Raw genomic sequence first — 24,837 nt, 5'->3', positions numbered from 1 at the left:
ATCAACCAGCAAGTCTTTGGCATGTGGGAGGAAACCGGAGCACCCGGAGGAAACCCACACTGATACAGGGAGAACTTGGAAACTCCACAATGTTAAAATGGGTGCAGGGACAGAGATCTGGGATTTCATTTGTGTCACTTTTTACATCGAAAAGATTCAATTTGGGGCTTGCAATCACGAAGTTGAATTTAGCTTCACCCAGAAAAGTGTTAGCAAACGTGTTGGGAAATGTGTCAAAAGCTGTTTCCATTCAGACATTCCTGCATTTTGGAAGTGTGAGCTATCTTTGCAGAGACAGGAAATAGAGTTGTTTGAATGAACCTGCAGGTTTTAGTTGATGCAAAAAGGTGAGAATTTGAATTGTGTCCCTTCCAGATACACAGAATTGAAGGTATTTACAGAACACCACATGAAGTAGTTTACCAATGTCTGACAAACTTCAAAGACTTCAAACACATGGAAGAAGAGGCGAAGGGAACAAGATACAAAACGTCAGTCAGTCAGACAAAAGCAGGAGGAAAATGAATCTCTTTTTCTGGGTTTTAATTTGAAGGCCTGAGCTGATGATTGAAAAAGCCGGAGTTCAAATCCCACACTGGGCTGTTGTGAATTTGAATTCTATTTTTTCTTTAAAAAAACATAAATCTAGAATTAAAAAGCCTCTAGTTTGGAATGATTCACTCCTGTCTACCAGTGCAAAGCCTGTGTGTGTCTCAGCTTTGCTGTATTTATTAACGATTTAAGATGATGTGGTAGAATGCAACATACCCAAGTTTACCAATGACACAAAAATAGGCAGCATTGTAAGCAGTGTATTTGGAAGCATCAAATTACAAAGAGATATTAATATCGTAAACAAATGGGCAAAACTGTGGTCGTTCGATTTCAATGTCAGCAAAAACCAGAACAGAGTACTTTATTAATGGTGTAAAGCTAGAAACACTGGAGGTTCAAAGAGACTTTGCGGGGTCCATGTCCATTTGACTGCAGTGTAGATTTACCAGAATGATAACTGGACTCCAAGGGTTAAATTACGAGGTGATATTACACAAACTGGGGATTTATTGCCTGGAATTTAGGAGGATCAAGGTGATTTGTTCAAAGGTGTTGAGATATTAAGGGGAACTGATGGGGTAGTTTGGGAGAAACCATTTCAGCAGCTTGGGAACATAGGAACAGGAGTAGGCCATTCAGCCCATCGAGCCTGTTCCGCCATTCAAGACGATCATGGCTGATCATCCACCTCAATGCCTTTTTCCCAGACTGAGTTTCCACAGCCCACCGGAGTAGAGAATTCCAAAGATTCACAACCCTCTGAGCAAAGACATTTCTCCCCATCTCTGACCTCAGTGGCTTCCCCCTTATTTTGAAATTGTGTCCCCTGGTTCTAGACTCCCGAACCAAAGGAGACATCTTACCCCCATCTAACCTGGCTATCCCTTTAAGTGTTTAGTATGATTCAATACGATCACCTCTCATTCTTCTAAAGTCCAATGATTATCGGCCCAACCTGTTCAACCATTCCTCACAAGGCAACCCTTTCATCCCGGGAATCTGCCGAGTGAACCTTCTCTGAACTGGTTCCAATGCATCCAGGCCTGACCATTTATCCACTTTGAAAGTTGCCAAACACCTTAATATTTCCCTCTCACTCTGTTTATCCCATCCAATATTTCACACTCCTCTTTAACTACAATATCGGCATTGTTCCCCCTCTTTTATAAAGAGGGAGACAAAGTATTCATTAAGAACCATGCCCACATCTCCCACCTCCACACACACATTCCCTTTTTGGTCCCTAATACTCTGTCCTTAATTATCCTCTTGCTCTACATTTATTTATAAAACATCTTTGTGATTTCTTTGATTTAATGGTAATATTATTTTCCGGCCATTTCTTTGCTCTCCTAATTTGATTTTTAATTTCACCCTTGTGCTTTCTACACTCATCTCGGCCTCTGTGGTATTGAGCACTCAGTATCCGACATTAGCTTCCCTCTTGTGCCTTATCGTACCCGGTTTGATCCTTGACATCCAAAGGGCCAGAGGTTTGGGAGTACGACCCTGTTTGTCTTTGTGTGAACATATTTGATATGTACCCACAAAACAGGACTGGGCAGATAATGGGGATTGTTACTGAGGTTGTGTTTGGGGATTTTTACTGACATCAGTGTGGATTTTAAAGCGTGTCTCCCATTCCCTCACATCTAAAGTCTCTCAGTGTTGTTGTTGTGTGTTGACAGCTTTTCCAGTGTCCAGTCCCTTTCAACTTTTAATAAAATCTCTGGAACACAAATAAATGTAAATTTTCTCCGACAAGCTGTTTTGTCCTCCCTCTTTCACTGTCTTTCTCTGTCACTGCCCTACCTCTCTCTCTGTCTCTCTCAGGACTGGGCAGACACTGGGGATTGTTACTGAGGTTCTGTTGGAAATTTTTACTGACATCAGTGTGGATTGCAAAATCTGTCTGTGTGTGTATCTGTGTCTGTGTCTCTGTCTGTCCCTTTATGTATGTGTCTGTGTGTGTCTGGATGTGTGTGTGTGAGAGAGAGAGAATATCAGTGTCACCTCGCTACATCTCTATCTCTCCTTCTCTCTCTGTTTCTCCTTCTCTCTTCCTCTCTCAATCCACCTCTCCCATTGAAACATAGAAAATAGGAGCAGGAGCAGGCCATTCGGCCCTTTGGGCCTGCTCCGTCATTCAATAAAGATCATGACCGATGGTCTAATTCAGTACCCTGTTCCCACTTTCTCCCCATACCCCTTGATCCCTTTGACATGAAGAAATATATCTCTCTCCTCCATGAATATATTTAATGACTTGGCCTCCACTGCCTTCTGCGGTAGAGAATTCCACAGGTTCACCAACCTCTACCCCATCCATCTCTCCCCCTCTATCTCCGTCTCCACCCTCTATCTCCCTCTCCCCCCCTATCTCCCTCTCCCCCTCTATCTCCCAATCCCCCTCTCTTTCCCTCACCCCCTCTATCACCCTCTCCCCCTCTATCTCCCTCTCCCCACTCTATGTCCCTCTCCCCCTCTAACTCCCTCTCCCCCTCTATCTCCCTCTCCCCCTCTATCTCACACTCCCCCACTATCTCACACACCCCCTCTATCTCCCTCTCCCCCTCTATATCCCTCTCCCCCTCTATCTCCCTCTCCCCCTCTATCTCACTCTCCCCCTCTACTTCACTCACCCCCTCTATCGGTCTCTCGCCCTCTATCTGTCTCTCATTCTCTATCTCACTCTCTCCCTCTATCTGTCTCTCCCGCTCTCTCACCCACTCCCACTCTCTATCCCTCTCCACCCTCTAACTCCCTCTCCCCCTCAATCTCCCTCACCCCCTCTATCTCACACTCCCCCACTATCTCACACACTCCCTCTATCTCCCTCTCCCCCTCTATCTCCCTCCCCCCTCTATCTCCCTCTCCCCCTCTATCTCAATCTCCCCCTCTATCTCACTCTCCCCCTCTATCAGTCTCTCGCCCACTATCTGTCTCTCGCCCTCTATCTCACTCTCTCCCTCCATCTGTCTCTCCCACTCTCTCTCCCTCTCCCGATCTCTATCCCTCTCCCCCCTCTATCTCCCTCTCCCCCCTCTATCTCCCTCTCCCCCCTCTATCTCCCTCTCCCCACTCTATCTCCCTCTCCCAACTCTATCCCCCTCTCCCCACTCTATCTCCCTCTCCCCCCTCTATCTCCCTCTCCCCCACTATCTCCCTCTCCCCCTCGATCTGTCTCTCGCCCTCTATCTCACTCTCTTCCTCTCCTGCTCTATCTCCCTCTCCCCCTACATCTCCCTCTCCCCCTCTCTCTCCCTCTCCCCCTCTCTCTCCATCTCCCCATCTATCTCCCTCTCCCCATCTATCTCCCTCTGCCCCTCTATCTCCCTCAGCCCCTCTATCTCCCTCTCCCCCTCTATCTCACTCTTTCCCTCTATCTCACTCTCCCCCTCTATCTGCCTCTCCCGCTCTCAATCCCTCTCCCCCTCCATCTCCCTCTCCCCCCCTCTATCTCCCTCTCCCCACTCTATCTCCCTCTCCCCACTCTATCTCCCTCTCCCCCTCTATCTCCCTCTACACCTCCATCTCACTCTCCCACTCGATCTGTCTCTCGCCCTCTGTCTCACTCTCTCCCTCTCCTGCTCTCTCTCCCTCTCCCCCTCTCTCTCCCTCTCCCCCATCTATCTCCCTCAGCCCCCCTATCTCCCTCTGCCCCTCTATCTCCCTCTGCCCCTCTTTCTCCTTCCCCCTCTATCTCACTCTCCCCCTCTATCTCACTCTCCCCCTCTATCTCCCTCTCCCCCTCTATCTTTTTGTCTGCCCATCTATCTGTCTGTCTCTCCCTCTATCTGTCAGTCTCTCCCTCTATCTGTCTCTCTCCCTCTATCTGTCTCTCCCCACTCTATCTCCCTCTCCCCCTCTTCCTGACACACCCTATCTCTCCTTCTATCTCTGTCTCTGCCACTCTCTCTGTCTCTCTCTCTGTCCCTCCTTCTGTCTTTCGCACTCTGTCTCTATGTCTTTCTCCTTCTATCTCTCTGTCTCAATCGCTCTCTCTCTGCCCCTCTATCTGCCTTTTCCTCTCTGTCTCTCCCTCTCTCTCCTTCTATCTGTGTGTGTCTCTCTCTCTGTCTCTCCATCTGTCTTTCCCTTTCTATCTCTCCCTCTCTCTCCTTCTCTCTCTGTCTCTGCCTCTCTCTCTGTCTATCCCTCTCTCTCCTTCTCTCTCTGTCTCTGCCTCTCTCTCTGTCTCTCTCTCTGTTCCTCCATCTGTCTTTCCCTCTCGGTCACACCCTCTCTCTCCTTCTATCTCTCTCTCGCTCTCTGTTCCTCCAACTGTCTTTCCCTCTCTGCCAATGCCTCTCTCCTTCTCTCTGTCTCTCCCTCTCTCTCCTTCGCTCTCTCTCGGTCCCTCCATCTGTATCCCCCCACCCCCACCACCTGTCACTCTCTCTCTCTCCTTCTATCTATGTCTCTCACTCTCTATCCCTCCATCTATCCTTCCCTCTCTGTCACTCCATCTCTCTCCTTCTCTCCCTTTCTCTCTCTCTCTGCCTTTCCATCTGTCTTTCTCTCCCTGCCACTCCCTCTCTCTCCATCCATCTCTGCCTCTCTCTATCTCTGGCTCTCCATCTGTCTTTCCCTCTCTCTGTCTGTCCATCTCTCTCCTCTCTCTCTCTATCCCTCCATTTCTCTTTCCCTCTGTCACTCCCTCTCTCTCTCCTTCTATCTCTGCTCTCACTCTCTATCCCTCCATCTGTCCTTCCCTCCCTGTCACTCCATCTCTCTCCCTGTATATCTCTCTCTCTGTCCCTCCATTTGTCTTTCCCTGCCTGACACTCCCTCTCTCTCCTTCTCTCTCTGTCTCTCTCTCTCTGTCTTTCCATCTGTATTTCCCTCCCTGTCTCTTCTTCTTTCTCCTTCCATCTCTGCCATTCTCTCTCTCTGTCTCTCCATCTGTTTTTCCCTCTCTGTCACTCCCTATCTCTCCTTCTCTCTCTGTCTCTCTCTCTGTCTCTCCATCTGTCTTTCCCTGTCTGTTTCTCCCTCTCTCTCCTTCTATCTCTGTCTCTGTCTCTCTCTCTCTGTCCCTCCATCTGTCTTTCCCTGTCTGTTTCTCCCTCTCTCTCCTTCTATCTCTGTCTCTGTCTCTCTCTCTCTGGCTCTCCATCTGTCTTTCCCTCCCTGTCACTCCCTCTCTCCCCTTCTATCTCTGCCTCACGCTCTGTCTCTGTCTCTCTGTCTCTGTCTCTCTCTCGCTCTGTCCCTCCATCGGTCTTTCCCTGTCTGTTTCTCCATCTCTCTCCTTCCATCACTGCCTCTCTCTCTCTCTGTCCCTCCATCTGTCTTTCCCTCTCTGTCTCTTCCTCTGTTTCCTTGTCTCTCTCTCACTCTCAGTCTTTCCATCGGTCGTTCCTTCTGTTTCTTCCCTCAGTCTCCTTCTGTCTCTGTCCCTCTCTCTCACTCTCTCCATCTGTCTTTCCCTCCCTGTCACTCCCTCTCTCTCCTTCTATCTCTGTCTCTCTCTCTCTATCCCTCCATCTGTCCTTCCCTCCCTGTCACACCATCTCTCTCCTTATAACGCTGTCTTTCTCTCTGTCGCTCCATCTGTCATCCCATCCCCCCTATCACTCCATCTCTCTCCTTCTATCTCTGTCTCTCTCTCTCTAACCCTGCATCTGTCTTTCCCTGCCTGTCACTCCATCTCTCTCCCTGTCTCTCTCTCTCTGTACCTCCATTTGTATTTCCCTCCCTTTCTCTCCCTCTCTCTCCTTCCAACTCTACCATTCTCTCTCTCTGTCTCTCCATCTGTCTTTCGCTCCATGTCTCTCTCTCTCTCTCCTTCTATCTCTGTCTCTCTCTCTCTGTCTTTCCATCTGTCTTTCCCTCCCTGTCACTCCCTCTCACTCCATCCATCTCTGCCTCTCTCTCTCTCTGTCTCTCCAACTGCCTTTCCCTCTCTGTCTCTCCCAAACTCTCCTTCTCTCTCTGTCTCTCTCTCTCTGTCTCTCCATCTGTCTTTCCCTCTATGTCTCTCCCTCTCTCTCCTTCCATCTCTGCCTCTCTCTCTCTCTGTCCCTCCATCTGTCTTTCCCTCCCTCAGACTCCCTCTCACTCCTTCTCTCTCTGTCTCTCTCTCTGCTATCACTGACACTGGGAGAGAGACAGAGGGTCGGAGGGTTAGATATGAAGGCATAGAGAGGGCTGTGGAGAGGGACAAACTTGGAGAGAGAGAGAGATTGTTGAGTTGGATGAAGAGGATAATGTAAGATATATTAACTTGATTTAATCCCTCACTGCTGTGTGCACAAACATATTTGAGATAGGTATGGAGAGGAAAAAAACATCGGGAGAGGGTTGAATGCAGATGAAGTTGGGGCCCAGGCAGACACTTTTGATGATCAGAAGGAATAGCCTCCATTTTCAATATTCAGCCAACTATTCCACTGTGGGAACCATCACACCATCATGATATTGGTTGTGGAAAATTCATGCTGGCTTATTGGTTAATTTTTAAACCTGTGATTGATAAGTTCTAGTTAACCAATGGTATTAAGAGATAAGGGGCAAAGGCAGGATACATGGTGTAAGTTTGATCACAGATCAGCCATGATCTTATTGAATGCAGGAACACAGTTGTGGGGTTAAATTGCATCCTCCTCTTCCAATATCCCCTGTTAAATATCCTTCTTTCTCTGTCAGTCACCCTGTCAGTCTATGTCTCTCTGTTTCTCTCTTTCTGTCTCTCTCTCTGTCTCTATCGGACAGTGTAGATTGAGATTCACTCTGCATCCACCCCATGATGTTCCTGCCCTCGGAGTGTGTGATGGGACAATGTAGAGGGAAATTTACTCTGTGTCAAACCCAATATTGTGCTTGGCTTGGAAATGTTTAATGGGACAGTGTAGCTTGAGCGTTACTGTGTATCCCTGGAATTTAGAAGGTTATGGGGTGAATCGATGAATGTTTTCAAGATTATAAGGAAAACTGATAGGGTGGACTGAGAGTAACTATTCCCACTGGCTGCGGAGTCAGGAACCTGGGGCATAGTCTAAAAATATAAGCAGTGGCCACTTTGACTTCATCCCATTGTGTCGTATGTACATTCTCACACATAGCATGTATCGCAGCACATATATAACAGGATAGCAGGTTTAACTGTAGTCACAGTCTTCAGCTGAAAATTGATCATTTACATTGTTATTTCAGTCCATATTTACAGTACACACGGTACCTTACTGTTGTAATCAAGACAGATAGTATCTATTCATCCCACTGGGGCAAAATGTCACTGCCTCAACATTCTCACCAAATACTAAAGCATTCCACAATGCAAGACTCTCATATTCAACACAAGTTTCCTTTTCTGATTCTCGCTGGTCTTTTCTGATTCTCTGAGGGATTAGTGATGCTTATCCTTCGCATGAGCAGTCGTCCGAATCCCGTGTGCCTGTCCCGCTCCCTAACCCGGCATCCACTTACATTAAGGCAAGTGACACAGGAGCGTCTCAGTGACTGAGGCAGGTGAGTCTTGAGGCTGAGCCGGGCACAGTGAGTGACCCGGGTTAATCCGATACTCCAGGGAATGTTTAAACTGAACTGTGCTCTGTATCTAACCCGTGCTGTACCTTCTCTGAGATTGATCGATGGGGCAGTGCAGACAAGGAGACTCTGATAGGGTAGATAGAGAGTAACTATTCCCACTGGCTGCGGAGCCAGGAACTTGTGGGCATAGTATAAAAATCGAAATGTAGTCTTAAAACCTTTCAGGAGTGAAATGAAGAAACACTTCAACACTCCACGTGTGGTATCAGTTTGGAACTCTCTCCCACAATCAGCAATTGATGCTGAGCCACTTGTAAATTTTCAAATCTAAGATTGATAGATTGTTGTTAACCAAAGGTATTAAGAGATAAGGGGCAAAGGTGGGATATATGGTGTTAGTTAGATCACAGATCAGCCCTGATCTCACTGAATGCTGGAACAGGGTCGAAGGATTACATTGCCTCCTCATCTTCCGATGTCTGATGTTAAATATCCTTCTTTTTCTCTCAGTCACTCTGTCAGTCTGTTTCTCTCTTTCTGTCTCTCACTGTGTCTGTTTCGGACAGTGTAGAGTAAGATTCACTCTGCATCCACCCCATGATGTTCCTGTCCTGGGACTGTTGGATGGGACAGTGTAGAAGGGGCATGACTCTGTATCTACTCCATGCTGTACCTGTCTGGGGAATGTTGATGGGAGAGTGGAAACAGAGAGGTCTGGGACCAGGTCCTCATGGGGAGGACTTAATGGTGCCTCCTAATTGACCAGTTAGCAATATTGGTGCTCCAGGGATGAAAGGGACATTGGCTGAGTGGATACGACATTGGCTGAGAGAGTGGACAATGGTTGTTTCAGACTGGAGGGAGGTATACAGTGGAGGTTTATATTAGGACCACTGATCCTTTTGATATATACTAATGACTTGGACTTGTGCTTACAGGGCATAACTTCAATGTTTGTGACATCTGCAATGTAATAAAAGGGAAGGGACTAGTAGCAGACTGTAGGAGGATAGAGGGAGTCTGGTGAAATCGAACACACAAGATCAAACGAATTAGGAATCGGAGTAGGCCATTCGGCCCCTCGAGCCTGCTCTGCCATTCAATGGCTGATCTGATTGTGAACTCAACTTCACTTTCCTGTCTGTGTCCCTTAACCCTTGACTCCCTAATTGATCAAGAATCTATCAAACTCAGCCTTGAATATATTGAATGAGCCAGCCTCCACTGGTCTCTGGGGAAGAGAATTCCACAGACTGACCCCCCTCTGAGAGAAACACATTTCTCCTCAGCTCAGTTTTAAATGGGACGTCCCTAATTTTGAAACTGTGTCCCTTGGTTCTAGTCTCCCCAACAAGGGGAAACATCCTCTCAGCATCCACCCTGTCCAGTCCCCTCGGGACCTGAGATGTTTCACTCAGATCACCTCTCATTCTTCTAAACTCCAGTGGGTATAGACCCAACCTATTCAACCTTCCCTCATAAGATAACCCCTTCATCCCAGGAATCAGCCCAGTGAACCGTCTCTGAACTAATTCGAATGCAATTATATAATTTCTTCAGTAAGGAGACCAAAAGTGTCCACAATCCTGCAGACGTTGTCTAAATTATGCCCTGTACAGCGGTAACAACACTTCCCTACTTTGATATTCTATTCACCTTGAATTAAACAACAACATTCCATTTTCCTTCCGAATCACTCGCTGTAGCGACACGGTAACATTTTGTGATTCATGTACCAGGACACCCAGATCCCTCTGCACCGTACAGTTCTGCAGTCTCTCTCCATTTCAATAATATACTGATTTTTATTCTTCCTGCTAAAGTGGTCAAGCTCAAATTTTCCCACATTGTACTCCATCTGCCAGTTTTTTGCTCACTCACTTAACCTATGGAAATCTCTTTGTAGACACTTTATGTCCTCTTGACAGCTTTCTATCCAACTATCTTACTATCATTGGACAGACACAGGACAGGTTAACTTCAATGCTGAGGAATGTGAAGTGATGCATTTTGGAAGGAAGACTGAGTGATATAAACTAAATGGTACAATGTTAGAATGGGTGACAGGACAGAGAGATCTGGGATTTCATCAATGTTCCCTGTTCTGCACTAAAGCTCAATTTGGCGCTTGGAATCTGTGAGTTGAATTTAGCTTCATCCTGAAAAGTGCTGGCAAACGTGTTGGGAAATGTGTCAAAAGCTGTTTCCATTCAGACTTTCATGCATTGTGGAAGTGTCAGCTATCTTTGCAGAGACAGGAAATAGGGGTGTTTGAATGGACCTGCAGGTTTTAGTTGATGCAATAAGGTGAGAATTCGAATTGTGTCCCTTGCAGATATACAGAATTGAAGGTATTTACAGAACACCACATGAAGTAGTTTACCAATGTCTGACAAACTTCAAAGACTTGAAACACATGGAAGAGGAGGAGAAGGGAACAATATACAAAACCTCAGTCAGTCAGACAACAGCAGTAGGAAAATGAATCTCTTTTTATGGCTTTTTAATTTGAAGGCCTGAGCTGATGATTAAAAAAGTAGGAGTTCAAATCCCACGCTGGGGTGCTGTGAACTTGAATTTTGTTTTTTCTAAAAATAAACATAAATCTGGAATTAAAACACCTCTAGGATGGAATGATTCACTCCTGTCTACCAGTGCAAAGCCCGTGTGTGTCTCAGTTTTGCTGTATTTATTAACGATTTAAGATGATGTGGTAGAATGCAACATACCCAAGTTTACCAATGACACAAAAATAGGCAGCATTGTAAGCAGTGTAGCTGGAAGCAAAACAATGCAAAGAGATATCTGAAGTGAATGGTTAAAACTGTGGTAGATAGATTACCATGTCAGTAAAAAAGACTAGAACAGAGTACTTTATAAATGGTGAAAAGATAGAAACACTGGAGGTCCAAAGAGACTTGAGGGGTCCATGTCCATTTGAGTGCAGCATAGATTTACCAGAATGATAACTGGACTCCAAGCGTTAAATTACGATGTGATATTACACAAAATGGGGATAATTCCCTTAAATTTTGGAGGATCAAGGTGATTTGATCAAAGTTGTTGAGATATTAAGGGGAACTGATGGGGTAGCTGAGATTAACTATTTCGGCAGCTTTGGAATATAGGAACAGGAGTAGGCCATTCAGCCCATCGAGCCTGCTCCGCCATTCAAGACGATCATGGCTGATCATCCACTTCAATGTGTTTTTCCCAGACTATCCTCATACCCTTCATGTCATTGGTATGCAGCAATCTGTCAATCTCTGCTTTAAACATACTCAATGACTGAGCTTCCACAGCCCTCTGGGATGGAGAATTCCTAACATTCACAACCCTCTGAGTAATGACATTTCTCCTCATCTCTGTCCCAAGTGGCTTCCCCCTTATTTTGAAATTGTGTCCCCTGGTTCTAGCCTCCTCAACCAGGAGAAACATCATACCTACATCTACCCTGTCTATCTGTAACGTTACCCCAGGGTCCCCACACAGCCTGTCTCCCCGTCCCCCTGCTTCTAAAGTCTCTCAGGGTCTCCTGGCACTTTCTATCTCTCTGCTTCTGTCTCTATCCCTCACTATCTCTCTGTTCTCTCTCCATTTCTATCTCTCCCTATCTCTCTGTTACTCTACCTCTGTTCCTCTCTCTCTGTCTATCACTATTTCCCACCATGTTGGTTATCATTGGGGGTCGAGTTAAATCACAGACAAAATAAACACTTCACCTGTCTGCCCCGGAATAAATAACAAAATTTGTGAATATTTTATGTCTGTATTCAGACAATAGAGACAGGAGTGTATATTATATTGTGGGATGCTGCAAATCGGTTTACACTCGTACTGTTGGAAAAACAACTTAAAAAGAATTATTCACAAGTCCAGTCCAACTTAACGACAGATTTGACCCGATCATGTTATAAATGCCAAAAGTCTGGAGTTTTTTGGAGTTCGTTAAGCTTTACTCTGTCTGGCTTTCAGAAATTAAGCATTACACATGCACTGCAAGATTAAAGATTATACATCGGTGAGGCTGCATAGAATTTTGGAAGGACTAACAAGGCTAGGGAATATCCAATGAATGGTAGGACCATAGGACGTACAGAGTGGCAGAGGGATCTTGGTGTACTTGTCCATAGATCATTGAAGGCTGCAGTGCAGGTAGACAAGGTGGTTAGGAAGGTATATGGGATACTTGCCTTTATAAGTTGAGGCATAGAATATAAGAACAGGGAGGTCATGATGGAGCTATATAAATCACTGCTTCGGCCACCGCTGGAGTACTGTGTACAGTTCTGGGCACCACACTATAGGAAGGATGTGATTGCACTGGAGAGGATGCAGAGGAGATTCACCAGGATGTTGCCTGGGCTGGAGAATTTCAGCTATGAAGAGATACTGAAAAGGCTGGAGTTGTTTTCCTTCGAGCAGAGAAGGCTGAGGAGGGACCTGATTGAGGTGCACAAAATTATGAGGGGCATTGCTAGGTTAGATAGGAAGAAACTTTTTCCCTTAGAGGAGGGGTCAATAACCAGGGGGCAGAGATTGAAGGCAAAGCGCAGGAGGTTTAGAGGGGATATGAGGAAAAGATTTTTCACCCGGAAGGTTATTGGGTGATTTTGATGAAGTTTCACAAAATATGAAGGGAAACTGATAGGGTGGACTGAGAGTAAATATTCCCTTTGGCTGCGGAGTCAGGAACTTGGGGCATAATCTAAAAATTTAAAGAGTGGCCACTTTGACTTCATCCCATCGTGTCGTCTGTACATTCTCACATATAGCAGGTATAGCAGCATCGATATAACAGGATAGCAGGTATAACTGTAGTCATAGTATTCAGCTGAAAATTGATCAGTTACATTGTTATTTCAGTCCATATTTACAGTACACACGGTACCTTACTGTTGTAATCAAGTCATATAGTATCTATTCATCCCACTGGGGCAAAATGTCACTGGATCAACATTCTCACCAAATACCAAAGCATTCCACAATGCAAGACTCACAAATTCAACACAAGTTCCTTTTCTGATTCTCGCTGGTCTGTTCTGATTCTCCGAGGGATTACTGATGCTTATCCTCCACATGAGCAGTCGTCCTTAGCCCGTGTGCCTGTCCTGCTCCCAAACCCGGCATCCACTTACATTAAGGCCAGTGGTACAGAAGCGTCTCAGTGACAGAGGCAGGTGACTCTTGAGGCTGAGGCGGGCACAGTGAGTGACCCGGGTTAATCCCGGACTCCAGGGATTGTTTAAACGGAGCTTTACTCTGTATCTAACCCGTGCTGTACTTTCTCTGAGAGTGTTTGATGGGGCAGTGCAGACGAGGAGAGTTATTCCTTACCCATTGTAAATATAGAGAAGTGAATATCCAAGAGATTGTTTTAAGTGTGATGAGGGTTTCTGCCTCTACCATCCTTTAGATTCATTGAGAGAAACAGCACTTATACAGGCCCTTCGACCCGCCCAGTCTGTGCCGGCCACAACCACCCATTTAATACTAATCCTTTCAGGCAGTGAGTTCCAAACACCCACCAGCCACTGGGTGAAGAAACTATTGATGCGTTTCGTTCTGTTAAGTTTGATGTCAATGGTTCCCCAGGATGTTGACGCTGGGTGATTCAGCAATGGGATAATGCTTTGAATGCCATGGGGAGGTGGTTGGATTCTCTCTTGTTACAGATCGTCATTGCCTGGCACTTGTGTGACGTGAATGTTACTTCCCACTGGTCGGCCCAAACCTGAATGTTGTCCGGGTCTTGATGCATGTGGCTCTGGATTGCTTCATTATCTGAGGCAAAATACTGTGGATACTGTAAATCTGGAAAGCATCGAGCTGAATCACTAACTCTGTTTTTCTCTACAGATGCTGCTTGCCCTGCTCAGTATTTCCAGTATTTTCTCCTGGGATCTCAGCTGAAGATGGTTGAGCCTCGGATACTACTCTGAGGAACTCCTGCAGTGATGTCCTGGGACTGAGATGATTGACCTCCAACAACCACAACCATCTTCCTTTGTGCTCGGTATGACTCCAACCAGCGGATTCCCACTGACTTCAGTTTTACTCGGGCTCCTCGATGTCACACTCGGTCAAACGCTGCCTTGATGTTAAGGTCAGTCTCTCTTCCCAGTAGCAGACAGGAGTGAATCGTTCCCTTTGACCCATTGTACACTGAACAAGCTGTGTTTCTTCACAGCCTGATACAGGACTGTACACGGCCGATTAATGGAGCCCAACAAACTCTCCCAGAGCAGGTTCAGCACAGCTTAGTAATAGAGTATAGTTCGCTCAACATTCTCTCTCTTTCTTCCCCTCTCTGTCTCTCCCTCCTGCTATCTCTGACATGAGGAGAGAGACCGAGGGTGAAAGGGTTAGATATGCAGAAAGAAGGAGTGCTGTGGAGAGGGACAAGGTTGGAGAGAGAGAGAGGTTGCGGGCTCGATTGAAAGGGAGAATGTAAGAGAAATTAATTAGATGTAATCCTTCACTGCTGTGTGCAAAAGCTTTTAAGAGATAGGTATGGAGACAGAAACATTGGGAGAGATCTCTGTCTCTCTCACTCTCTCATTCTCTCTCTCTCTGTCCCTCCAACTGACTTTCCCTCTCTGTCTCTCCATCTCTCTCCTATCTTTGTCTCTCCCCCTGTCCCTCCATCTGTCTTCCCTCCCTGTCAATCCCTCTCTCTCCTTGCATCTCGGCCTCCCTCTCTCTCTCTCTGTCCCTCCATCTTTCTTTCCCTCCCTTTCAATCCCTCTCTCCCCTTCTATCTCTGCCTCTCTCTCTGACTCTCTCTCTCGGTCTCTCTCTCTGTCCCTCCATCAGGCTTTCCCTGTCTGTTTCTCCCTTTCTCTTCTTCCATCTCTGCCTCTCTCTCTCTCTGTCCCTCCATCTGTCTTTCCCTCTCTGTCTCTCCCTCTCTCTCTTTCCCTCTCTCTCTGTCTTTCCATCTGTCGTTCCCTCTCTGATTCTCCCTCTCTTTCCTCCTCTCTCTGTCTCTCTCTCTGTCTCTCCATCTATCTTCCCCACCCCCTGTCACTCCCTCTCTCTCCTTCTATCTCTATCGCTACCTCTCTCTCTGTCTCTCTCTCTGTCCCACCATCTGTCTTTCCCTGCCCTGTTACTCCCTCTCTCTCCTTCTATATCTATCTATCTCTCTCTTTCCCTACATCTGTCCTTCCCTCCCTGTCACTCCATCTCTCTCCTTCTCTCTCTGTCTCTCACTTTGTCCCTCCATCTGTCTTTCCCTTCCTGACACTCCCTCTCACTACTTTGATCTCTGTCTCTGCCACTCTCTCTGTCTCTCTCTCTTGTCCCTCCATCAGTCTTTCCCTCTCTGTCTCTCCGTCTCTCTCCTTCTCTCTCTGTCTCTCTCTTTGTCTCTCTCTGTCACTCCATCTGTCTTTCCCTCCTTATCACTCCCTCTCTCTCCTTCCATCTCTGCCTCTCTCTCTCTGTCCCTCCATCTGTCTTTCCCTCCCTGTCACTTCCTCTCTCTCCTTCTATCTCTGTCTTTCTCTCTGTCTTTCCATCTGTATTTCCCTCCCTGTCTCTCCCTCTCTCTCCTTCCAACTCTGCCATTCTCTCTCTCTGCCTCTCTCTCTCTCTCTCTCTCTGTATCTCTCTCCAACTGCCTTTCCCTCTCTGTCTATCCCACTCTCTCCTTCTTTCTCTCTCTGCCTTTCTCTCTGACTCTCTCTCTGTCCCTCCATTTGTATTTCCTTCTCTGTCTCTCCCTCTCTCTATCTCTGTCTCTCGATCTGTCTTTCCCTCCCTATCACTCCGTCTCTCTCCTTCCATCTCTGCCATTCTCTCTCTGTCCCTCCATCTGTATTTCCCTCCCTTTCACTCCCTCTCACTCGTTCCATCACTGCCTCTCAACCTGTCCCACCATCTGTCTTCCCACCCCTCACCCATCACTCCATCTCTCTCCTTCTATCTCTGTCTCTGTCCCTCCATCTGTCTTTCCCTCACTGACACTCCCTCTCTCTCCTTCTCTCTCTGTATCTCACACTGTCCCTCCATCTGTCTTTCCCTCCCTGTCGTTCCCTCTCTCTCATTCTCTTTCTGTGTCTCTCTCTGTCCCTCTATCTGTCTTTCCCTCTCTGACACTCCCTCTCTCTCCTTCAATCTCTGTATCCCCGTCCCTCCATCTGTCTTTCCCTCTCTGTCTCTCCCTCTCTCTTCTTCTATCTCTGTCTCTCTCTCTGTCTCTCCATCTGTCTTTCCTTCCCTGTCTCTCCCTCTCTCACCTTCTCTCTCTGTCTCTGCCTCTCTCTCTGCCTCTCTCTCTGCCTCTCTCTCTGCCTCTCTCTCTGTCTCTCTCTCTGTCCCTCCATCTGTCATTCCCTCTCTGTCACTCCCTCTCTCCTTCTCTCTGTCACTACCTCTCTCTCCTTCTATCTCTGTCTCTGCCTCTCTCTCTGTCTCTCTCTCTCTCTCTCCCTCCATCTGTCTTGCCCTCTCTGTCACTCCCTCTCTCTCCTTCTCTCTCTGTCTCTCTCACTCTATCCCTCCATCTGTCCTTCCCTCGCTGTCACTCCATCTCTCTCCTTCTCTCTCTGTCTCTCACTTTGTCCCTCCAACAGTCTTTTCCTCCCTGACACTCCCTCTCTCTCCTTCCATCTCTGTCTCTCTCTCTCTATCCCTCCATCTGTCCTTCCCTCCCTGTCTCTCCGTCTCGCTCCTTCCATCTCTGTCTCTGCCTCTCTCTCTTTCTCTCTCTCTCTCTATCTCTCCATCTGTCTTTCCCTCTCTGTCTCACCCTCTCTCTCCTTCTATCTCTGTCTATCTCTCTGTCTCTCCATCTGTCTTTCCCTCCCTATCAACCTCTCTCTCTCCTTCCATCTCTGCCTCTCTCTCTGGCCCTCCATCTGTCTTCCCACCCCGACCCCCATCATTCCATCTCTCTCCTATCTCTGTTCCTCTCTCTGTATCCCACCATCTATCCTTCCCTCCATGTCACTCCATCTCTCTCCCTGTCTCTCTCTCTCTTTCCCTCCATCTGTCTTTCCCTCCCTGACACTCCCTCTCTCTTATTCTCTCTCTGTCTCTCTCTCTGTCCCTCCATCTGCCTTTCCTTCTCCGTCTCTCCCTCTCTCTCCTTCTATCTCTGTCTTTCTCTCTGTCTTTCCATCTGTATTTCCCTCCCTGTCTCTCCCTCTCTCTCCTTCCAACTCTGCCATTCTCTCTCTCTGCCTCTCTCTCTCTCTCTCTCTGTATCTCTCTCCAACTGCCTTTCCCTCTCTGTCTATCCCACTCTCTCCTTCTTTCTCTCTCTGCCTTTCTCTCTGACTCTCTCTCTGTCCCTCCATTTGTATTTCCTTCTCTGTCTCTCCCTCTCTCTATCTCTGTCTCTCGATCTGTCTTTCCCTCCCTATCACTCCGTCTCTCTCCTTCCATCTCTGCCATTCTCTCTCTGTCCCTCCATCTGTATTTCCCTCCCTTTCACTCCCTCTCACTCGTTCCATCACTGCCTCTCAACCTGTCCCACCATCTGTCTTCCCACCCCTCACCCATCACTCCATCTCTCTCCTTCTATCTCTGTCTCTGTCCCTCCATCTGTCTTTCCCTCACTGATACTCCCTCTCTCTCCTTCTCTCTCTGTATCTCACACTGTCCCTCCATCTGTCTTTCCCTCCCTGTCGTTCCCTCTCTCTCATTCTCTTTCTGTGTCTCTCTCTGTCCCTCTATCTGTCTTTCCCTCTCTGACACTCCCTCTCTCTCCTTCAATCTCTGTATCCCCGTCCCTCCATCTGTCTTTCCCTCTCTGTCTCTCCCTCTCTCTTCTTCTATCTCTGTCTCTCTCTCTGTCTCTCCATCTGTCTTTCCTTCCCTGTCTCTCCCTCTCTCACCTTCTCTCTCTGTCTCTGCCTCTCTCTCTGCCTCTCTCTCTGCCTCTCTCTCTGCCTCTCTCTCTGTCTCTCTCTCTGTCCCTCCATCTGTCTTTCCCTCTCTGTCACTCCCTCTCTCCTTCTCTCTGTCACTACCTCTCTCTCCTTCTATCTCTGTCTCTGCCTCTCTCTCTGTCTCTCTCTCTCTCTCTCCCTCCATCTGTCTTGCCCTCTCTGTCACTCCCTCTCTCTCCTTCTCTCTCTGTCTCTCTCACTCTATCCCTCCATCTGTCCTTCCCTCGCTGTCACTCCATCTCTCTCCTTCTCTCTCTGTCTCTCACTTTGTCCCTCCAACAGTCTTTTCCTCCCTGACACTCCCTCTCTCTCCTTCCATCTCTGTCTCTCTCTCTCTATCCCTCCATCTGTCCTTCCCTCCCTGTCTCTCCGTCTCCCTCCTTCCATCTCTGTCTCTGCCTCTCTCTCTTTCTCTCTCTCTCTCTATCTCTCCATCTGTCTTTCCCTCTCTGTCTCACCCTCTCTCTCCTTCTATCTCTGTCTATCTCTCTGTCTCTCCATCTGTCTTTCCCTCCCTATCAATCCCTCTCTCTCCTTCCATCTCTGCCTCTCTCTCTGGCCCTCCATCTGTCTTCCCACCCCCACCCCCATCATTCCATCTCTCTCCTATCTCTGTTCCTCTCTCTGTATCCCACCATCTATCCTTCCCTCCATGTCACTCCATCTCTCTCCCTGTCTCTCTCTCTCTTTCCCTCCATCTGTCTTTCCCTCCCTGACACTCCCTCTCTCTTACATAGAACATAGAACATAGAACATACAGCACAGAACAGGCCCTTCGGCCCACAATGTTGTGCCGATCCTTTGTCCTCTGTCAAGGACAATTTAATCTATACCCCATCATTCTCCTTTATCCATATACCTATCCAAAAGCCTTTTGAAAGTCCCTAAAGTTTCTGACTCAACAACTTCCCCGGGCAAGGCATTCCATGCCTCGACCACTCTCTGGGTAAAGAACCTTCCCCTGACATCCCCCTTATATCTCCCACCCTTCACCTTAAATTTATGACCCCTTGTAACGCTTTGCTCCACCCGGGGAAAAAGTTTCTGACTGTCTACCCTATCTATTCCCCTGATCATCTTATAAACCTCTATCATGTCACCCCTCATCCTTCTCCTTTCTAATGAGAAGAGGCCTAGAATGTTCAGCCTTTCCTCGTAAGACTTATTCTCCATTCCAGGCAACATCCTGGTAAATCTCCTCTGCACCCTCTCCAAGGCTTCCACATCCTTCCTAAAATGAGGCGACCAGAACTGCACACAGTACTCCAAATGAGGCCTTACCAAGGTCCTGTACAGCTGCATCATCACCTCACGGCTCTTAAATTCAATCCCTCTGCTAATGAACGCTAACACCCCATATGCCTTCTTCACAGCCCTATCCACTTGAGTTGCAACTTTCAATGATCTATGCACATAGACCCCAAGGTCTCTCTGCTCCTCCACATGCCCAAGGTCTCTCTGTCTCTCTCTCTGTCCCTCCATCTGCCTTTCCCTCTCCGTCTCTCCCTCTCTCTCCTTCTATCTCTGTCTCACTCTCTATCCCTCAAGCTGTCCTTCCCTCCCTGTCACTCCAGCTCTCTCCTTCTATCTCTGTCTCTCTCTCTCTGTCCCTCCATCTGTCTTTCCATCCCTGTCACTCCCTGTCTCTCCTTCTCTCTCTCTGTCTCTCACTTTGTCCTTCCATCTGTCTTTCCCTCCCTGTCACTCCGTCTGTCTCCTTCCATCTCTGCCTCACTCTCTCTCTGTCTCTCTTTTTGTCTTTCCCTCTCTGTCTCTCCCACTCTCTCCTTCTCTCTCTGTCTTTCTCTCTCTCTCTCTCCGTCAGTCTCCCCGTCACACGCTCTCTCTCTTTCTGTCTCTGTCACGCTCTCTCTATCCCTCCATCTGTCCTTAGCTCCCTTTTCTCTCCATCTCTCTCCTTCTCACTCTGCCTCTCACTCACTCTGTCTCTCCATCTGTCCTTACCTCCCTGTCACACCGTCTCTCTCCTTCTCTCTCTGTCTCTCTCTCTGTCCCTTCTTCTGCCTTTCCCTCCCTGACACTCACTCACTCTCCTTCTATCTCTGTCTCTCTCTCTCTGACCCTCCATCTGTCTTTCCCTCCCTGACACTCCCTCTCTCTCTTTCTATCCCTGCCTCTTTCTCTGTCTCTCTGTCTCTCTGTCTCTCTCTCTGTCCCTCCATCCGTCTTTCCCTCTCTGTCTCTCACTCTCTCTCCTTCTCTCTCTGTCTCTCTCTATCTGTCTCTCCATCTATCTTCCCCACCCCCTGTCACTCCCTCTCTCCTTCTATCACTATCACTGCCTCTCTCTCTGTCTCTCTCTCTCTGTCGCTCCATCTGTCTTTCCCTCCCTGTCACTCCCTCTCTCCCCTTCTATCTCTGCCACTCTCTCTGTCTCTCTCTCTCTGTCTCTCTCACTGTCCCTCCATCTGTCTTTCCCTGTCTGTTTCTCCCTCTCTCTCCTTCCATCTCTGCCTCACTCTCTCTCTGTCCCTCCATTTGTCTTTCCCTCTGTCTCTCACTCTCTCTCCTTCTATCTCTGTCTCTCTCTCTCTCTGTCCCTCCATCTGTCTTTCCCTGTCTGTTTCTCCCTCTCTCTCCTTCCATCTCTGCCTCTCTCTCTCTCTGTCCCTCCATTTGTCTTTCCCCCTCTGTCTCTCACCCTCTCTCATTCTATCTCTGTCTCTCTCTCTATCCCTAGATCTGTCTTTCCTTCTCTGTCTCTCCCACTCTCTCCTTCTATCTCTGTCTCTCTCTGTCCCTCCATCTTTCTTTCCCTCGCTGTCACTCCCTCTCTCTCCTTCCATATCTGCCTCTCTCTCTCTTTGTCTCTCCAACTGTCTTTCCCTCCCTGACACTCCCTCTCTGTCCTTCTCTCTCTGTCTATCTCTATCCCTATATCCCTGCATCAGTCCTTCCCGCCCTGTCACTCCATCTGTCTCCTACTCTCTCTGTCTCTCACTCTTTCCCTCCATCTGTCTTTCCCTCCCTGACACTCCATCTCTCTCCTTCTCTCTCTGTCTCCCTCTCTGTCCTTCCATCAGTCTTTCCCTCTCTGCCTCCTCCTCTCTCGCCTTCTATCTCTGTGTCTCTCTATGTCTCTCTCTCTATCTTTCCATCTGTCTTTCCCTCCCTGTCACTCCCTGTCTCTCCTTCTATCTCTGTCTCTCTCTCTGCCTCTCCATCTGTCATTCCCTCTCTGTCATTCCCTCTCTGCCCTTCTCTCTCTCTTTCTCTCTCTATCAATCCATCTGTCCTTCCCTCCATCACTCCATCTCTCTCCTTCTCTCTCTGTCTCTCACTCTGTCCCTCGATTTGTCTTTCCCTCCCTGTCACTCCCTCTCTCTCCTTCTCTCTCTGTCCCTCATTCTGTCCCTCCATCTGTCTTTTCCTCCCTGACACTCCCTCTCTCTCCTTCTCGCTCTGTCTCTCACTCTATGTCTTTCCATCTGTCTTTCCCTCCTTGTCACTCCAGCTCTCTCCTTCCATCTCTGCTTCTCTCTCTCTCTGTCTCTCCAACTGCCTTTGCCTCTGTTTCTCTCCCACTCTCTCCTTCTCTCTCTGTCACTGCCTCTCTTTCTGTCTCTCTGTCACTGCCTCTATCTCTGTCTCTCTCTGTTTCCCTTTATCCCTCAATCTGTCCTTCCCTCCCTGTCACTCCAGCTGACTCCTTCTCTCTCTGTCTCTCACTCTGTCCCTCCATCTGTCTTTCCCTCCCTGACGATCCCTCTCTCTCTTTCCCTCTCTGTCTCTCTATGTCCCTCCATCTGCCTTTTCCTCTCTGTCTCTCCCTCTCTCTCCTATCTCTGTGTCTCTCCGTGTGTCTCTCTCTGTCTCTCCATCTGTCTTTCCCCCCTGTCTCTCCCTCCCTCTCCTTCTATCTCTGTCTCTCTCTCTGCTATCACTGACACTGGGAGAGAGACAGAGGGACGGAGTTTAAATATGTAGGCATAGAGAAGGCTGCAGAGAGGGACACACTTGGAGAGAGAGGGAGATTGTTGAGTTTGATGAAGAGGATAATGTAAGATATATTAACTTGATTTAATCCCTCACTGCTGTGTGCACAAACATATTTGAGATAGGTATGGAGAGAAAAAAAACATCGGGAGAGGGAGGAATGCAGATGAAGTTGGGGCCCAGGCGGACATTTTTGATGATCCAGAAGGAATAGCCTCCATTTTAAATATTCAGCCAGCTATTCCACTGTGGGAACCATCACACCCTCATGATATTGTTTGTGGAAATTTCATGCTGGCTTATTGGTCAATTTTTAAACCTGTGATTGATAGATTCTTGTCAACCAAAGGTATTAAGAGATAAAGGGCAAAGGTGGGATATATGGTGTTAGTTAGATCACAGATCAGCCCAAATCTCATTGAATGCTGGAACAGGGTCGAGGGGTTAAATTGCCTTCTCATCTTCCTATGTCTGATGTTAAATATCCTTCTTTCAATCTCAGACACCCTGTCTGTCTGTGTCTCCCTCTATTTCTCTCATTCTCTCTCTCTCTCTGTCCGTTTCGGACAGTGTAGAGTGAGATTCACTCTGTATCCACCCCATGATGTTCCTGTCCTGGGACTGTTGGATGGGACAGTGTAGAAGGAGCATTACTCTGTATCTAATCCATGATGTACCTGTCTGGGGAATGTTGATGGGAGAGTGGAAACAGAGAGGTCTGGGACCAGGGTCATCATGGGAAGGACTTAATGGTGCCTCCTAATTGACCAGTCAGCAATATTGGTGCTCCAGCGATGAAAGGGACATTGGCTGAGTGGATACGACATTGGCTGAGAGAGTGGACAATGGTTGTTTCAGACTGGAGGGAGGTATACAGTGGAGGTTTATATTAGGACCACTGCTCTTTTTGATTTATACTAATGACTTGGGCTTGTGTTTACAGGGCATAACTTCAATGTTTGCCAATGTTTGTGACATCTGCAATGTAATAAAAGGGAAGGGACTAGTAGCAGACTTCAGGAGGAGAGAGGCAGTCTGGTGAAATGGAACACACAAGAACAAATGAATTGGGAGCAGGAGTAGGCCATTCGGCCCTTCGATCCTGCTCTGCCATTCAATGGCTGATCTGATTGTGAACTCAACTCCACTTTCCTGTCTGTGTCCCTTAACCCTTGACTTCTAATTGATCAAAAATCGATCGAACTCAGCCTTGAATGTATTCAATTATCCGGCCTCAACTGGTCTCTGGGGAAGAGAATTCTACAGACTGATCCCCCCTCTGAGAGAAACACATTTCTCTTCAGCTCAGTTTTAAATGGAACGTCCCTAATTTTTAAACTGTGTCCCCCAGTTCTAGTCTCCCCAACAAGGTGAAACATCCCCTCAGCATCCACTCTGTCCAGTCCCCTCGGGACCTGAGATGTTTCACTCAAATCACCTCTCATTCCTCTAAACTCCAGTGAGTATAGACCCCACCTGTTCAACCCTTCCTCATAAGATAACCCTTCATCCCAGGAATCAGCCCTGTGAACCATCTCTGAACTACTTCGAATGCAGTTCTATAATTTCTTCAGTAAGGAGACCAAAAGTTTCCACAATCCTGCAGACGTCGTCTAACTTATGCCCTGGACAGCTGTAACAACACTTCCCTACTTTGATATTCTATTCACCTTGCAATAAACAACAACTTTCCATTTGCCTTCCGAATCACTTGCTGCAGCTATATGGTAACATTTTGTGATTCATGTACCAGGACACCCAGATCCCTCTGCACCGTACAGTTCTGCAGTCTCTCTCCATTTCAATAATATACTAATTTTTATTCTTCCTGCTAAAGTGGACAAGCTCACATTTTCCCACATTGTACTCCATCTGACAATTTTTTGCTCACTCACTTAACCTATGGAAATCTCTTTGTTGACACTTTATGGCCTCTTGACAGCATACTATCCAAACTATCATTGGACAGACACAGGGCAGGTTAACTTCAATGCTGAGAAATGTGAAGTGATGCATTTTGGAAGGAAGACTGAGTGACGTAAACTAAATGGTATAATGTTAGAATGGGTGACAGGACAGAGAGATCTGGGATTTCATCAATGTTCCCTGTTCTCCCCAAAAGCTCAATTTGGCACTTGGAATCTGTGAGTTGAATTTAGCTTCATCCTGAAAAGTGTTAGCAAACGTGTTGGGAAATGTGTCAAAAGCTGTTTCCATTCAGACATTCCTGCATTGTGGAAGTGTGAGCTATCTTTGCAGAGACAAGAAATAGAGTTGTTTGAATGGACCTGCAGGTTTTGGTTGATGCAAAATGGTGAGAATTTGAATTGTGTCCCTTCCAGATACACAGAATTGAAGGTATTTCCACAACACCAAAAAGGTGGTTTACCAATGTCTGACAAACTTCAAAGACTTCAAACACATGGAAGAAGAGGAGAAGGGAACAATATACAAAACCTCAATCAGTCAGACAACAGCAGTAGGAAAATTAATCTCTTTTTATGGGTTTTAATTTGATGGCCTGAGCTGATGATTGAAAACGTAGGAGTTCAAATCCCACGATTGGCTGTTGTGAATTTGAATTTTGTTTTTTCTAAAAACAAACATAAATCTGGAATTAAAAAACCTCCCGGATGGAATGATTTACTCCTGTCTATGAGTGCAAAGCCCGTGTGTGTCTCAGTTTTGCTGTATTTATTAACGATTTAAGATGATGTGGTAAAATGCAACATACCCAAGTTTACCAATGACACAACAATAGGCCGCATTGTAAGCAGTGTAGCAGGAGGTAGAACAATGCAAAGAGATATCTGAAGTGAATGGGCAAAACTGTGGTAGGTAGATTTCCATGTCAGTAAAAAAGACTAGAACAGAGTACTTTATAAATGGTGAAAAGACAGAAACACTGGAGTTCCAAAGAGACTTGAGGGGT

The sequence above is a fragment of the Heterodontus francisci genome, unplaced genomic scaffold (genome assembly GCF_036365525.1).
Source record: "Heterodontus francisci isolate sHetFra1 unplaced genomic scaffold, sHetFra1.hap1 HAP1_SCAFFOLD_53, whole genome shotgun sequence".
In the NCBI taxonomy this organism is placed as follows: domain Eukaryota; kingdom Metazoa; phylum Chordata; class Chondrichthyes; order Heterodontiformes; family Heterodontidae; genus Heterodontus; species Heterodontus francisci.
This window is presented reverse-complemented; position numbering follows the sequence as displayed.